This window comes from Stegostoma tigrinum, chromosome 1 (assembly GCF_030684315.1).
Source record: "Stegostoma tigrinum isolate sSteTig4 chromosome 1, sSteTig4.hap1, whole genome shotgun sequence".
Taxonomy (NCBI): Eukaryota; Metazoa; Chordata; class Chondrichthyes; order Orectolobiformes; family Stegostomatidae; genus Stegostoma; species Stegostoma tigrinum.
The window spans coordinates 189,210,140-189,226,801 of NC_081354.1; the positions used below are offsets into that span (position 1 = coordinate 189,210,140).

At 44.9% G+C, this 16,662-nt stretch overlaps 1 protein-coding gene across 1 annotated transcript in view; it reads left to right on the top strand.

Annotated features, from left to right (window-relative positions):
• LOC125456083 (disintegrin and metalloproteinase domain-containing protein 12-like) overlaps positions 1 to 16,662 on the top strand; it is a 223,160-nt gene that overhangs the window by 57,057 nt on the left and 149,441 nt on the right. The window lies entirely within an intron of this gene.

Here is a 16,662-nt window from a genome sequence, read left to right on the forward strand (position 1 = left end):
TGTGGAGGATGTTAACCTGGTTTCTTTGTGACCGTTAGCATAGCCTGGATTACATGTGTGAATAATTAGAGGGCCCTCTTGCCTGCTTCTCTCCCTTTCTGAAGACATTTGTGCTTGGTTGAGTGAGACACAGCACATCATGATGATGGGGAACAGCCCTTCTGGGGCATAATTCATTGTTCTGGCTCATCAGGCCTAGCTTTGGATATTACGGATATGGAGATCAATGATCTCAGCTTAATCTCTGACTCATTTTGTTTCTTTTTCATTGCTTGTTTCAGTTTTTCTCTTGCTCACCTTGCAGTCAGTGGTACATCAACTCTAGGCATATCATCTGCTTCTTGCCTCATCACCATAAGACCACAAGAAATAGGAATGGGAGTAGGCCATTCAGCCCCTCGAGCCTGCTCTGGCATCCAATAGGATCATGGCTGACCTGACATAACTAGCGTCCAGTTTCCTGTCTGTTCCCTATAACCTTGTTTCCCCGATTGATCAAGAATCAATCTATCTCAGTCTTAAATATTTACAAGGACTCTGTCCCCTTCAGGTCTCTGTGGCAAGGAGTTCCAAAGACTCACAACCCTCTGAGAGAAGAAATTCTTCTTCATCTCAGTCTTAAATTGGCCCCTTATTCTGTGACAGTGTCCTCTGGCCCTAGACTGTCCCATGAGCAGAAACATTGTCTCAGCATCTACCCTATCAAGACTTGAAGAATCTTATGTTTCTCATTCTTTTAAACCCTGATGCGTAGAGTCTTTGCTCATTCTACAGTTCCTCTATGCCAGAGATCATCCTAGTAAACCTTCTCTGAACTGCCTCTAATGAAACAATATACTTTCTTAAATAATGGGGCTAAAACTGCTCGCAGTACTCCAGACGTGGTCTCACCAGCAACTTGTACAGTTGCAATAAGACTTCCCTCCTCTCATAGTCCAACCCCCTTGAAATAAAGCTCAACATTCCATTAAACTTCAGCTTGTACGAGGGGGCATAGCTACAAATTGAGGGGTGATAGATTTAAGACAGATGTCAGAGGCAGGTTCTTTACTCAGTGAGTGGTAAGGACGTGGAATGCCCTGCCTGCCAATGTAGTTAACTCAGCCACATTAGGGGCATTTAAACAGTCCTTGGATAAGCATATGGATGATGATGGGATAGTGTAGGGGGAGGGGCTTATATTAGTGCACAGGTCGGCGCAACATCAAGGGCCGAAGGGCCTGTTCTGTGCTGTATTGTTCTATGTTCTATGTTCTATTACCTGCTGCCCCTGTCTGCTAGCTTTCTGTGCTTCATTCACAGGTACCCCCTTTGTGTTGCATCTTTCTGGAGTTTTTCTCCTTTTAAATAATATTCTGTTCTTTGGGTCTCACTTCCAAAATGAACAACTTTGCGTTTTTCCACATTATACTTTTTCCCTAATTTTTTTGCCCACAACATAACCTATCAGTTCATAGAACACAGACACAGTGCAGCTCAGGATGGGGCTCTTTGGCCCATAATGTTGTGCTGAAAATGATGCCAAAGTAATCCCTTCACTCTGCCTTTGGCCCATGTCCCTCCATACCTTGCAAATTAGAACATAGAACATAACAGCACAATACAGGCCGTTCAGCCCTCGATGTTGTGCCGACCTGTCATACCGATCTCAAGCCCATCTAACCTACACTATTCCATGTACGTCCATATGCTTATCCAATGACGACTTAAATGTACCTAAAGTTGGCAAATCTACTACCGTTGCAGGCAAAGCGTTCCATTCCCTTACTACACTCTGAGTAAAGAAACTACCTTTGACATCTGTCCTATATCTTTCACCCCTCAATTTAAAGCTATGCCCCCTCGTGCTCGCCGTCACCATCCGAGGAAAAAGGCTCTCCCTATCCACCCTATCTAACCCTCTGATTATTTTATATGTTTCAATTAAGTCACCTCTCAACCTTCTCTCTAATGAAAACAGCCTCAAGTCCCTCAGCCTTTCTTCGTAAGACCTTCCCTGGTAAATCTCCTCTGCACCCTTTCCAAAGCTTCCACATCCTTCTTATAATGCGGTGACCAGAACTGTACACAATACTCCAAGTGCAGCCGCACCAGAGTTTTGTACATCTTCACCATAACCTCTTGGTTCCGGAACTCGATCCCTCTATTAATAAAAGCTAAAACACTGTATGCCTTCTTAACAGCCCTGTCAACCTGGGTGGCAACTTTCAAGGATCTGTGTACATGGACACCAAGATCTCTCTGCTCATCTACACTACTAAGAATCTTACCATTAGCCCAGTACTTTGCATTCCGGTTACTCCTACCAAAGTGCATCACCTCACACTTGTCTGCATTAAACTCCATTTGCCACCCCTCAGCCCAGCTCTGTAGCTTATCTATGTCTCTCTGCAACCTACAGCATCCTTCGTCACTATCAGCAACTCTACCGACCTTAGTGTCGTCTGCAGATTAACTAACCCATCCTTCTACGCCCTCATCCAGGTCATTGATAAAAATGACAAACAGCAGTGGACCCAACACCGACCCTTGCGGTACACCACTAGTAACTGCTGTCCAGGACAAACATTTCCCATCAACTACCACCCTCTGTCTTCTTTCAGCAAGCCAATTTCCGATCCAAACTGCTATATAGAACATAGAACATAGAACAGTACAGCACAGAACAGGCCCTTCAGCCCACAATGTTGTGCCGACCATTGATCCTCATGTATGCACCCTCAAATTTCTGTGACCATATACATGTCCAGCAGTCTCTTAAATGACCCCAATGACCTTGCTTCCACAACTGCTGCTGGCAACGCATTCCATGCTCTCACGACTCTCTGTGTAAAGAACCCACCTCTGACATCCCCTCTATACTTTCCACCAACCAGCTTAAAACTATGACCCCTCGTGCTAGCTATTTCTGCCCTGGGAAATAGTCTCTGGCTATCAACTCTATCTATGCCTCTCATTATCTTGTATACCTCAATTAGGTCGCCTCTCCTCCTCCTTTTCTCCAATGAAAAGAGACCGAGCTCAGTCAACCTCTCTTCATAAGATAAGCCCTCCAGTCCAGGCAGCATCCTGGTAAACCTCCTCTGAACCCTCTCCAAAGCATCCACATCTTTCCTATAATATGGCGACCAGAACTGGACGCAGTATTCCAAGTGCGGTCTAACCAAAGTTTTATAGAGCTGCAACAAGATCTCACGACTCTTAAACTCAATCCCCCTGTTAATGAAAGCCAAAACACCATATGCTTTCTTAACAACCCTGTCCACTTGGGTGGCCATTTTAAGGGATCTATGTATCTGCACACCAAGATCCCTCTGTTCCTCCACACTGCCAAGAATCCTATCCCTAATCCTGTACTCAGCTTTCAAATTCGACCTTCCAAAATGCATCACCTCGCATTTATCCAGGTTGAACTCCATCTGCCACCTCTCAGCCCATCTCTGCATCCTGTCAATGTCCTGCTGCAGCCTACAACAGCCCTCTACACTGTCAACGACACCTCCGACCTTTGTGTCTTCTGCAAACTTGCTGACCCATCCTTCAATCCCCTCATCCAAGTCATTAATAAAAATTACAAACAGTAGAGGCCCAAGGACAGAGCCCTGTGGAACACCACTCACCACTGACTTCCAGGCAGAATATTTTCCTTCTACTACCACTCGCTGTCTTCTGTTGGCCAGCCAATTCTGTATCCAAGCAGCTAAGTTCCCCTGTATCCCATTCCTCCTGACCTTCTGAATGAGCCTACCATGGGGAACCTTATCAAATGCCTTACTGAAGTCCATATACACCACATCCACAGCTCGACCCTCATCAACTTTTCTAGTCACATCCTTAAAAAACCCGATAAGGTTTGTGAGGCATGACCTACCCCTCACAAAGCCGTGTTGACTGTATTTGATCAAGCCATGCTCTTCCAGATGGTCATAAATCCTATCCCTCAGAATCCTTCCTAACACCTTACAGACGACAGATGTGAGACTTACTGGTCTGTAATTGCCAGGGATTTCCCTATTTCCTTTCTTGAAGAGAGGAATTACATTTGCTTCTCTCCAGTCCTCAGGTACGACTCCAATGGAGAGCGAGGATGCAAAGATCTTCGCAAGTGGCGAAGCAATTTCATTTCTCGCTTCCCAAAGCAGCCGAAGACAAATCTGATCCGGGCCTGGCGACTTGTCAATCTTAATGTTTGACAAAATTTTCAGCACATCAGCTTCCTCTATCTCTATCCATTCCAGCATGCACACCTGCTCTTCAAAGGTTTCATTCACTACAAAGTTCGTTTCTTTCGTAAAGACAGAAGCAAAAAAATCATTTAGGGCTTCCCCTACCTCCTCAGACTATACACACAAGTTCCCTATGCTGTTCCTGATCGGCCCTACTCTTTCTTTGACCATTCTCTTATTCCTCACATAAGTGTAAAATGCCTTTGTGTTCTCCCTAATCCATTCTGCCAAGCCTTTCTCGTGCCCCCTCCTGGCTCTCCTCAGACCATTTTTGAGCTCTTTCCTCGCCTGCGTGCAATCCTCTCTAGCTGAACTTGACCCTAGCTTCCTCCACCTTATGTAAGCTACCTTCTTCCTTTTCACAAGAAGCTCCACCGCTCTCGTCATCCAAGGTTCGTTCATCTTACCCCTTCTTGCCTGTCTCAGAGGGACATATTTACTCATCACTCGCAACAACTGTTCCTTAAACAGTCTCCACATGTCTATAGTTCCCTTACCATGGAACAATTGCTCCCAGTCCATGCTTCCTAACTCGTGTCTAATCGCATCATAGTTTCCTCTTCCCCAATTAAATATCCTCCCATTCTGCCTAATCCTCTCCTTCTCCATAGCTATGTAGAATGTGAGGCAGTTATGGTCACTATCACCAAAATGTTCTCCCACCACAAGATCTGATACCTGCTCCGGCTCGTTTCCGAGCACCAAGTCTAGAATGGCCTCTCCCCTCGTCGGCCTGTCAACGTACTGCGTTAGGAAACCCTCCTGAACACACCTTACAAAAACAGCTCCATTCAAATCTTCTGCTCTAAGGAGGTTCCAATCAATATTAGGAAAGTTAAAGTCACCCATTACAACAACCCTACTACGTCCGCACTTTTCCAAAATCTGTCGACCTATGCTTTCTTCAATCTCCCTGCTGCTATTGAGGGGCCTGTAGTAAACCCCTAACGAGGTGACTACTCCCTTGCTGTTCCTAATTTCCACCCACACTGACTCAGTAGGCAGATCTTCCTCGACAAAGGAAGCTTCTGTAGCTGTGATACCCTCTCTGATTAGTAGTGCTGCACCCCCTCCTCTTTTACCCCCTCCCTATTCTTTTTAAATGTTCTAAACCCTGGAACATCCAGCAACCATTCCTGCCCATGAGAAACCCATGTCTCTGTTATGGCCACAACATCATAGCACCAGGTACTGATCCATGCTCTAAGTTCATCACTTTTATTCCTGATACTCCTTGCATTAAAGCAAACACACTTTAACCGATCCCTTGGTTCCTTCCCAGGAAAATCCTTCCCACTAGCTGGTCTACCTCTTGCTACTGCCTCACCTGCATCAACGCTCACCTCCGTTACACAGCTCAGGTTCCCACCCCCCTGCCATACTAGTTTAAACCCTCTCGAACTACTCGAGCAAACCTTCCACCCAGGACATTGGTCCCCTTCCAGTTCAGATGCAACCCGTCCTTCTTGTACAGGTCCCACCTTCCCCAGAAGGCATCCCAATTATCTACGTATCTGAAGCCGTCCCTCCTACACCAGCTGCGTAGCCACGTGTTCAGCTGCACCCGCTCCCTGTTCCTCGCCTTGCTATCTCGTGGCACTGGTAGTAAACCAGAGAACACTACTCTGTTCGTCCTGCTTTGCAGCTTCCATCCTAACTCCCTGAAATCACTTTTTATATCCTCAATCCTATTTCTGGCATTATCATTTGTGCCAATATATAACACAATCCACAATATCTTCCACAATTCCATTCCTCCGCATTTTGTACAATAGCCTATTGTGGGGAACCTTATCGAATGCCTTACTGAAATCCATATACACCACATCAACCGGTTTACTCTCATCTACCTGTTCGGTCACCTTCTCAAAGAACTTAATAAGGTTTGTGAGGCACGACCTTCCCTTCACAAAACCGTGCTGACTATCCCTAATCAATTTATTCTTTTCCAGATGATTATAAATCCTATCTCTTATAACCTTTTCCAACACTTTACCAACAACTGAGGTAAGGCTCACTGGTCTATAATTACCAGGATTGTCTCTACTCCCCTTCTTGAACAGGGGAACCACATTTGCTATCCTCCAGTCATCTGACACTATTCCTGTAGACAATGATGAGTTAAAGATCAATGCCAAAGGCTCGGCAATCTCCTCCCTGGCTTCCCAGAGGATCCGAGGATAAACCCCATCCGGCCCAGGGGACTTATCTATCTTCACCTACTGAAGGATTTCTAATACCTCTTCCTTGTGAACCTCAATCCCACCTAGTCTAGTAGCCTGTATCTCAGTATTCTCCTCGACAACATTGTCATTTTCTAGAGTGAATACTGTTGAAAAATATTCATTTAGCACTTCCCCTATCTCCTCTGACTCCACACACAACTTACCACTACTATCCTTGATTGGGCCTAATCTTATTTTCGTCATTCTTTTATTCCTTAAATACCTATAGAAAGCCTTAGGGTTTACCCTGATCCTATCCGCCAACAACTTCTCATGTCTCCTCCTGGCTCTTCTGAGCTCTCTCTTTAGGTCTTTCCTGGCTACCTTGTAGCCCTCAAGTGCCCTAATTGAGCCTTCACATCTCATCCTAACATAAGCCTTCTTCTTCCTCTTGACCAGAGATTCCACCTCCTTCGTAAACCATGGCTCCCGCACTCTACAGCTTACTCCCTGCCTGACAGGTACATACTTATCTAGGACACACAGGAGCTTTTCCTTGAATAAGCTCCACATTTCTAATGTGCCCATCCCCTGCAGTTTCCTTCCCCATTCTATGCTCCCTAAATCTTGCCTAATCTCATCGTAATTGCCTTTCCCCCAGCTATAACTCTTGCCCAGTGGTACACACCTATCCCTTTCCATCACTAAAGTAAACATAACAGAATTGTGATCGCTATCACCAAAGTGCTCACCTACTTCCAAATCTAACACCTGGCCGGGCTCATTACCCAGTACCAAATCTAATGTGGCTTCGCCCCTTGTTGGCCTATCTACATACTGTGTCAGGAAGCCCTCCTGCACACTCTGGACAAAAACTGACCCATCTATAGTACTCGAACTATAGTGTTCCCAGTCAAAATTTGGAAAGTTGAAGTCCCCCATGACAACTACCTTGTCTTTCTCACTCCTATCGAGAATCATCTTTGCTATCCTTTCCTCTACATATCTGGAACTATTCGGAGGCCTATAGAAAACTCCCAACAGGGTGACCTCTCCTTTCCTGTTTCTAATCTCAGCCCATACTACCTCAGTTGACGAGTCCCCAAACATCCTTTATAGAACATTACAGCACAGTACAGGCCCTTCGGCCCTCGATGTTGTGCCGACCTGTCATACTGATCTCAAGCCCATCTAACCTACACTATTCCATGTACGTCCATATGTTTGTCCAATGACAACTTAAATGTACCTAAAGTTGGCGAATCTACTACTGTTGCAGGCAAAGCGTTCCATTCCCTTACTACTCTCTGAGTAAAGAAACTACCTCTGACATCTGTCCTATATCTTTCACCCCTCAATTTAAAACTATGCCCCCTCGTGCTGCAATTGTAATCCTGTCCTTGACCAACAATGCCACACCTCCACCCCTTTTACCATCTTCTCTGTTCTTACTGAAACATCTAAATCCCGGAACCTGCAACAACCATTCCTGTCCCTGCTCTATCCATGTCTCTGAAATGGCCACAATATCGAAGTCCCAGGTAGTAACCCATGCTGTAAGTTCACCCACCTTATTCCGGATGCTCCTGGCATTGAAGTAGACACGCTTCAAACCAACTTCTTGCTTGCCGGTGCCATCTTGCTTCCCTGAAACTTTATTTCAGACCACCCTACTCTCAACCTTTTCTATAGTCGAATCAACCTTTTCTATAGTTGAAACAACCTTTTCTATAGTCGAAATTCATGTGCTTATCTAAAATGCTCTAATGTATCTGCCTCTACCACCACCTGGCAGCGTATTCCACACTCCTACCCCTCTCTGTGTAAAAAATGTGACCCTCCTGTCTCCTTTGAACATTCCGCCTTCACCTTAAATGCATTCCATCTAGTATTAGACATTTCAACTCTGGGAAAAAGATTCTCACTGTCATCCCTACCTGGGCCTCCCATCATGTTATAGACTTGTGTCAAGCCCCCATTCAGCCTGCACCGCTGCAGTAAAAAACTTGGGTTTTCTAGCTTCTAATTATAGCTCCTACAGTCTAACCCTGGCGACATCTTGGTAAACCTCTTCTGCACATTCTCCAATGTTTCCACATCTTCCTGTAAAGTGGCAACTAGAATTAAACGTAGCACTCAAGGTGAAAACCAATGTTTTATAAAGCTGCAACATGACATCCTGACTGTTGCACTCAGTTCCCCGACCAAAACCCAAGAGGGGAGGCAATGACCTAGTGATATTATCACTGGGAGATAGCAAGAACAGCAGATGCTGGAGTCAGAGTCTGAAACAGTGTGGGCCCTAGTCCTGAAGAAGGTCCCAGCCTGAAACATTGACTTTCTAGCTCTACACCTTGTTATCTCATACTGGGAACTCTGTTGTTTGTGATATATATAAATGACTTGGAAGAAAATGTAGATGGGTGGGTTAGTAAGTTAGCAGATGACACCAAGATCAGTGGATTTGTGGATAATGTAGAAGTTGGTCAAAGTATAAAGTGGGATATAGATCAGTTGCAAATATTGGCAGAGAAATGCCAGGAAGAGTTTAATTCAGGCAAATGTTGTTCAGGAAGTAAGTGTCTGGAAGCCAAAGCTGATGAGCCACCCTATTGTCCAGGGTGAGATTGAGTGGGAGAGCCGTATATGACAGACGCTTATCCCTCCAACCTTGTTGGAAATACATGGTGATGGTATAATCCTGCAAAACAACAACATGTCAGTTAATTATACCCTGCCTTGCTTGTCAAGTCCAAATATTAAAGGATATTTTGTAATTGCTGTCTCTGTTAAACAATCCTGTTAAACATGATGAAGGGTCTAGGCCCGAAACGTCAGCTTTTGTGCTCCTGAGATGTTGCTGGGCCTGCTGTGTTCATCCAGCCTCACATTTTATTATACTGTTAAACATGAACAACACTTTGCTGCTGTTCTGTGTCATACTGTGGGTACATTGTGTTTCCAGACATTGCTCACTCTGTGTTCTTGAGAGTGAGCACATGCTCTATACTGACACTCCCAGTGCAGTGATGAGGGAGTGCTGCACAGCTGAATCTACTGAGGAATTAAACTAAAGACCCGACTGCCCTGTCAGGTGTAATTGACCTCTCTATTCATCTATTCCTCCACAATATCCATCCCCCAAGCAACATCACAAAACAGACAACCTGCCCATTATCACGTTGCTGATTCTAGGATCTAGCTGCATGTAAGTGCAGTCCTGCATTTCCTATGTTACAAAAGCATAGACAATTAACACTTAACAATGCAAAGTAATCTCTTAGTTGTAGAGGATTATATGATATTTGGAGGTTGTGGGAACTGTTATATCAATGCAAATTTTCTCCTCATTTTAATGGCTGCAAAGGATTGAGACATGCTGAAGTGATAGTCTGTAAAAAGGTATGAATAATAGTACTGACCACTTTCAGAGGAAGAAGACACACAACATCTGTCAGCAATTGCGGAAAAACCCATGATAGTACTATAGAAAAGGCCTCCACATAGTACACTATTGAGTAGTTTTAAACAAAGGGCTTTAGTAAGCACAGAATAATGACAGTATGTTATATAACAGACTGAGAGTATTAAAAACTAAGCAATTCATATAAGAATCACCTGTTTAGTTTTGGCTCTTTAAAAGCTGTGGGTTGCAATAACAGAAGAACTGTTTTGAAAACGGGGATAATGATGGGATAGTGTAGGGAGAGGGGCTTAGATTAGTTCACAGGTTGGCGCAACATCGAGGGCCGAAGGGCCTGTTCTGTGCTGTATTGCTCTATGTTCTATGTTCTTAATGTGAGGTACTGCACTTTGGGAGATCAAATTTTAAGGCAAAGTATAGAGTTAATGGCAGTTAATGGAATTTGGGGTTGAAATCTAGACATCCTTGAAAATGGCCAAACAAGTAGATAGGGTGGTAAAGAAGGCAAGTGGCATGTTGGCCTTTTTTTAATTTATTCAGTCATGGTGTGTGGCATCACTGGCCAGGCAGCATTTATTGCCCATCCCTAATTGCCCAGGGGGCAGTTAAAAGTCAATCACATTACTGTGGGTCTGGAGTCACATGTAGGCCAGACCAGGTCAGGGCAGCAATTTCCTTCCCTAACGGACATCAGTAAACTAGTTTGGATTTTCCGACAATAAGCAACGGATTCATGGTCATCATTAGACTCTTAATTCAGATTTTTCTTTATTAAATTCAAATTCCACAACAGGATTCCATGGCAGGATTTGAGCCCATGTCTCTGGGTTAACAGTTCTGTGATAATATGGTTTAGAGCTGGAGGAACACAGCAGGCCAGGCAGCATCAGAGGAGCAGGAAGGCTGACGTTTTGGGCCTAGACCCTCCCAGTATGAGTCCCTGTGGAGCACCACTAGCCAGAAAAACGCCCTTTTACCACCACACTCTGCTTTCTGTGGGCTAGCCAATTCTGAATCCATGCAGCCAAGTCACCATTGATTCCATCATCTTAATCTTCTGGATGATCCTACTTTGAGGGACCTTGTTGAAAGCCTTACTAAAACTGATGTAAACAACATCCACTGCTGTACCCTCATTGATCACCTTTGTCACATCCTCAAAAAATTCAGTCAAGTTCGTCTGATGTGACCTGAACAGCACAAAGACAAGCTGACTATCCCTAATTCGGCTTTTCCAAACGCTTGTAAATCATATCCCTCAGAACTTTCTCCAATAGCTTCCCAACCACTGATGTGAGACTCATGGTGTATAGTTTCCCAGATTATCCCTTCTTGAACAGAGGAACAACATTAGCTACTCACCAGTCCTCCAGGATCCATCCAGTGGCTAGCAAGGATACAGAGACCTTTGTAAAGGCCCCAGTAATCTCCTTTTGTGCCTCTCTCAGTAACCTGCGGTTGATACTATTGGGCCCTGGGAGTTTATCCGCCTTAATGCTCTTCAAGAAACCCAACACCACTTCTTTCTTGATCTCAAATGCCACAGCATATGAGCATGCTCCACACAAATTTCATGTCTCCTCCTTATCCTTCTCCTGGGTGAATACTGATGCAAAGTACTCATTTAGGATCTCACCCACATCCTCTGCCTCCAAGCACAAGTTCCCTCCTTTATTCTTGAGTGGTCCCACCTTCCCTGTCGTTATCCTCTTGTTTTTAATAAATGTCCAGTGTTTCTTTGTAAGCTGCTTGTATGCCACTTACAACCTGCCTTTTCACCTATTCTCATGTTGTTTCAAATTTGGCTACATTACGTGCACTTCCATTTTCCAATTCATTGATATATATTGTTAATAGGTGAGGTCCCAGCACTGATCTCTGTGGAACTGTAGTGGTCACAGGTTGTCAACCCGAAATGGGACCACTTTAACGTCACTGACTGCTTCCTGCCCATGAACCAATTCTCTGTCCTTAGAAATATATGACCATATGTTAGAAATATATAGCACCATAGTCTCTTAGCTAATGACTTTAGTTTTTGTGAGGTACTTTGTTATACACCTTCTGGAAGTCCAAATACAACATCTGTTGGTTTCTGACTGTCTACTCCATTTGAGACTTCCTCAAAAACTCTAATTAATTAGTCAGACATGATTTTCCTTTAATGAACCCATACAGTGCCTGCTTGATTAGATGATGAGTTTTAAAATGTGCTGCTGTTATTTCATCAATAATTGATTCCAATGCTTTTTCAGCAATTGATGTGAGGATAATCAATGCATAGTGACCTGCTTTTTGCCTCCTTCCCTTTTTGAATATTGGTGTTAAATTGGCAGTTTCTAATATTCTGGTAATTCTCCAGAATCCTAGGAGTTTTGAAAAATTACAACCAATGTATCCATTATATCTGCAGCTACTTGTTTTAGGATCTAGGATACCAGTCATCAGGGTCACGGGACTTATATGCCATTAGCCTCATTAGTGTGCCTAATACTATTAGCTAGCAAAGGTGATGGTACTTAACTCCTCCCCAAATTCTTTAATTTGAATGTTTTAAGTATCTTCCACCATAAAGACTGTTGCAAAATACCTACTGAAATGTTCCACCGTTTCCTTGTTCCCCAAAACCGTCTCCATAGATTCATTTTCTGAGGACCCTGTGTTCTCTTCAACCTCTATCTTCCCTTATTATATACTTAAAAAGACTCTCATTGTCAGTTTTTACATTTCTTGCTAGTTTGCCCTCATAACATAGTTTCTTCGTCATTTTTTAGCCTTCTTTGCTGGATTCTGAATTAATTCAGTCTTTTGTCTATCACATGACTTTGACTTCCTTATATGCTTTTTCTTTTAACTTATACTGAAATAACTCCACAGAGACTGTGTCCCGTCATGAAGTCACCATTTATTTACACGTGAAAACTCCTTGACATTAGCTCTCAGAGTGAACAAAAGCCCTGACTCCTGTTTATATCTATCAGCCAGGGGTCCCTGAGTAGACCAGATAAACAGCCCCAATCAGGGATCTCATAGTTTACGAGGTCACCCTAACTGACCTGAATACAATCACTTCAAATGCCCCCTTCTGAGTCCAAGGACAGAGGCTACTTCTTTTTTTTAGTAATTCCTGCTGGGGCATTTAGCACCAGATCAGGTTCCTGCAACACTACCTCTGATCCAGGTAGCATATAATGCACAGTAGCTCACCTCCTGCGCCCAAAAGAAATTTGCTCTCCTCTTCATACGGCAAAGGTATCGAGGCTGCAATATCTGCCGTGTCCGTCTCAGATTCTGAAGTACCTTCAGTGGTTACTGGAGACGGAGAGCCCACCAGTTCCAGAATAGTCGGAGGGCTGGGCACATTTTGACTTTTCCCCATTTGCAAGTTTGAAGTGTTCATATGGTCTATGTGCTTGTTCAGGACAGACACACCTAGCCAGAATTTATATGTCACTTGACCTGACCGTGCATAGAGCAATCCTCTTAACCATGCAGGGCCATTCCTGTGGTTCCACACCACATTTCTTCCTCTGAAGTAAAACATCTCCCTCGTTTAGCGATGTCTCATGTCTAGCATCGACATTCTGGTGCTGATTCACCCAAGTCAGGGAAGATCATATTTAAGAGATAATGGGAACTGCAGATGCTGGAGATTCCAAGATGATAAAATGTGAGGCTGGATGAACACAGCAGGCCAAGCAGCATCTCAGGAGCACAAAAGCTGACATTTCGGGCCTAGACCCTTCATCAGAGAGGTCATCATCTCTGATGAAGGGTCTAGGCCCGAAATGTCAGCTTTTGTGCTCCTGAGATGCTGCTTGGCCTGCTGTGTTCATCCAGCCTCACATTTTAAGATCATATTTAACCTGGTTCTTCCAATTAGCAGCTCTGCTGGTGCTAAATCCTGCAGCTGCATGAGGAGTGGTCCTACAGTCAATTAGGAACAGGAACAGTTTAGTATCTAGTGAAGCTTAAAGGCTGTTTCTTTAAGCCTGCATTCAAAGTTTGGACAGCTCTTTCTGCCAGACATTTGGACAATGGATGGTATGGAGCTATCCTTACACAAAGAATACCATTTGATTTTAGGAAATAGTCAAAGTCTGATGGCCCGTTATCTGTGAGCAACACTTGTGGGAGTCTATGTATTGCAAAGGAGGTGTGCAGTTTTTGTTTCATCATCCCCGTGTTTGACAAATGAACTCAATTACATTCAACCTTTTTGAGTGGGCACCCACAATAACTAAGAACACCGAGCCATGAGAGGACCACATAGTCGATGTGTAACTGAGTCCAGGGTTTACCCGGCCATTCCCACAAATGTCGGGGAGCTGCTGGTGGTAATTCTTGTCCTTGTTGGCACACTGAGCATTGCCCCACAAATGCAGCTATGTCTGCGTCCAATCCTAGCCACTGGACATAGCTTCTCACCAATGTCTTCATTTTGGAAACCCCTGTTGCAGTTCAGCCAGTATCTGGATGAATTGCTCCTGCTCTCCACTAGAATATGCTGTCCTGTATTGTGACCTGGTTTCTCTGGATCCAAAAATGTTTCAGCTCTGGTTGTTTGGTTTCCCCCATCACCACCAGCTGTCTCAGTTTTTCTTGGACTGGACCTTTTTGCATCCAAAGTCTGATACCGTCAGCTGTAGCAGGAGGATGTGTCCAGAAAATTTAAAACCGCTACGGACCCTTGCTGGGGTGGTATCACCGGTGGGGTATCTGCCAGCGAGAGGCAGCTCAATGCATCCGCATTTGCTGCTTGGCCTCCCTGGACAGTGTTCTAACTTGTCATTATATGCACTCGGTATTTGAACCCACCACTGAATTTGGCCTGAAGCTATGGTGGGGAGGGGGGACTTGAAACCCTGAGGAAGGGCCACTGGACCAAAATGTTAACTTTGATTTCTGTTCACAGATACAGCCAGACCTGATTTGGAGTATTGTGTCAGTTCTGGGCACCTTATTTAAGGAAGGATGTTAAAGTTTGAAGGATATTAAGGAATACAGTATAAAGGAGATTTGGTTGAATGATCATAAAAATGAAGGATTTTAAATACAAGGAGAGATGAGAGAAATTGGGTTTATTCTGCTTTGAGCAGAGTAGATGAAGAGGTGACCTAACTGAGGTGTTCAAAAATTATGAACAATTTTGACAGATTAAAGAAGGATATTCTGTTTCCACTAGTTTGTATGTCAGTAACTGGAGGTCACAACATCAAGATTGTTAGCTACAGAGCTAAGAATGAGATGAGGAGAAACTTCTTCGGTCAGAGAGTCATTAGGATTTGGAATGTGCTGCCTGGGAGAGTGTTGGAGGTGGATCCCATGGGAGGTTTCAAAAGAGTTGGATATATATTTGAAAGAAACGAAGTTAGAGAGCTGTGGAGGTAGGGCTGGAGAGTGGGATTATCTGGTTCGCTCTTTCAGGAGCCAGTACAGACACGATGGGTCAAATGGCCTCCTTCCATACTGTAAGTGTAACAAAACATTGAGTGAGAGCTAATGGGAGCTGCAGATGCTGGAGAATCCAAGATAATAAAGTGTGAAGCTAGATGAACACAGCAGGCCAAGCAGCATTTCAGGAGCACAAAAACTGACGTTTCGGGCCTGGACCCTTCATCAGAGAGGGGGATGGGGAGAGGGTTCTGGAATAAATAGGGAGAGAGGGGGAGGCGGACCGAAGATGGAGAGAAAAGAAGATGGGTGGAGAGGAGGGTATAGGTGGGGAGGTAGAGAGGGGATAGTCAGTCCAGGGAAGACGGACAGGTCAAGGAGGTTAGATGAGGTTAGTAGGTAGGAAATGGAGGTGCGGCTTGGGGTGGGAGGAAGGGATGGGTGAGAGGAAGAACAGGTTAGGGAGGCAGAGACAGGCTGGGCTGGTTTTGGGATGCAGTGGGGGGAGGGGAAGAGCTGGGCTGATTGTGTGATGCAGTGGGGGCACACCTGCCAATGAGGTATACTGTGTCCACTGTACCCGGTATGGCTACCTCTACATTGGGAAAACCAAACGGAGGCTTGGGGACCGCTTTGCAGAACACCTCCGCTCAGTTTGCCAGAAACAACTGCACCTCCCAGTCGCAAACCATTTCAACTCCCCCTCCCATTCTTTAGATGACATGTCCATCATGGGCCTCCTGCAGTGCCACAATGATGCCACCCTAAGGTTGCAGGAACAGCAACTCATGTTCCGCTTGGGAACCCTGCAGCCCAATGGTATCAATGTGGACTTCACCAGCTTCAAAATCTCCCCTTCCTCCACCGCATCCCAAAACCAGCCCAGTTCGTCCCCTCCCCCCACTGCATCACACAACCAGCCCAGCTCTTCCCCTCCCCCGACTGCATCCCAAAACCAGCCCAGCCTGGCTCTGCCTCCCTAACCTGTTCTTCCTCTCACCCATCCCTTCCTCCCACCCTAAGCCGCATCTCCATCTCCTACCTACTAACCTCATCCCACCTCCTTGACCTGTCCGTCTTCCCTGGACTGACCTATCCCCTCCCTACCACCCCACCTATACTCTCCTCTCCACCTATATTCTTTTCTCTCCATCTTCGGTCCGCCTCCCCCTCTCTCCCTATTTATTCCAGTTCCCTCTCCCCATCCCCCTCTCTGATGAAGGGTCTAGTCCCGAAACGTCAGCTTTTGTGCTCCTGAGATGCTGCTTGACCTGCTGTGTTCATCCAGCTTCACACTTTATTATATTGAGTGAGAGCTAGTGACTTAAGTGTGAGCAAGAGACCAAGTGTGACTGAAATGGGACTAGATGAGTTTAGGATACCCAGTTGGCACGGACAAGGGTCTGTTTCTGTGAAACACTGAGCATGAGCTGGTGACTACGTGTGAGCTGGA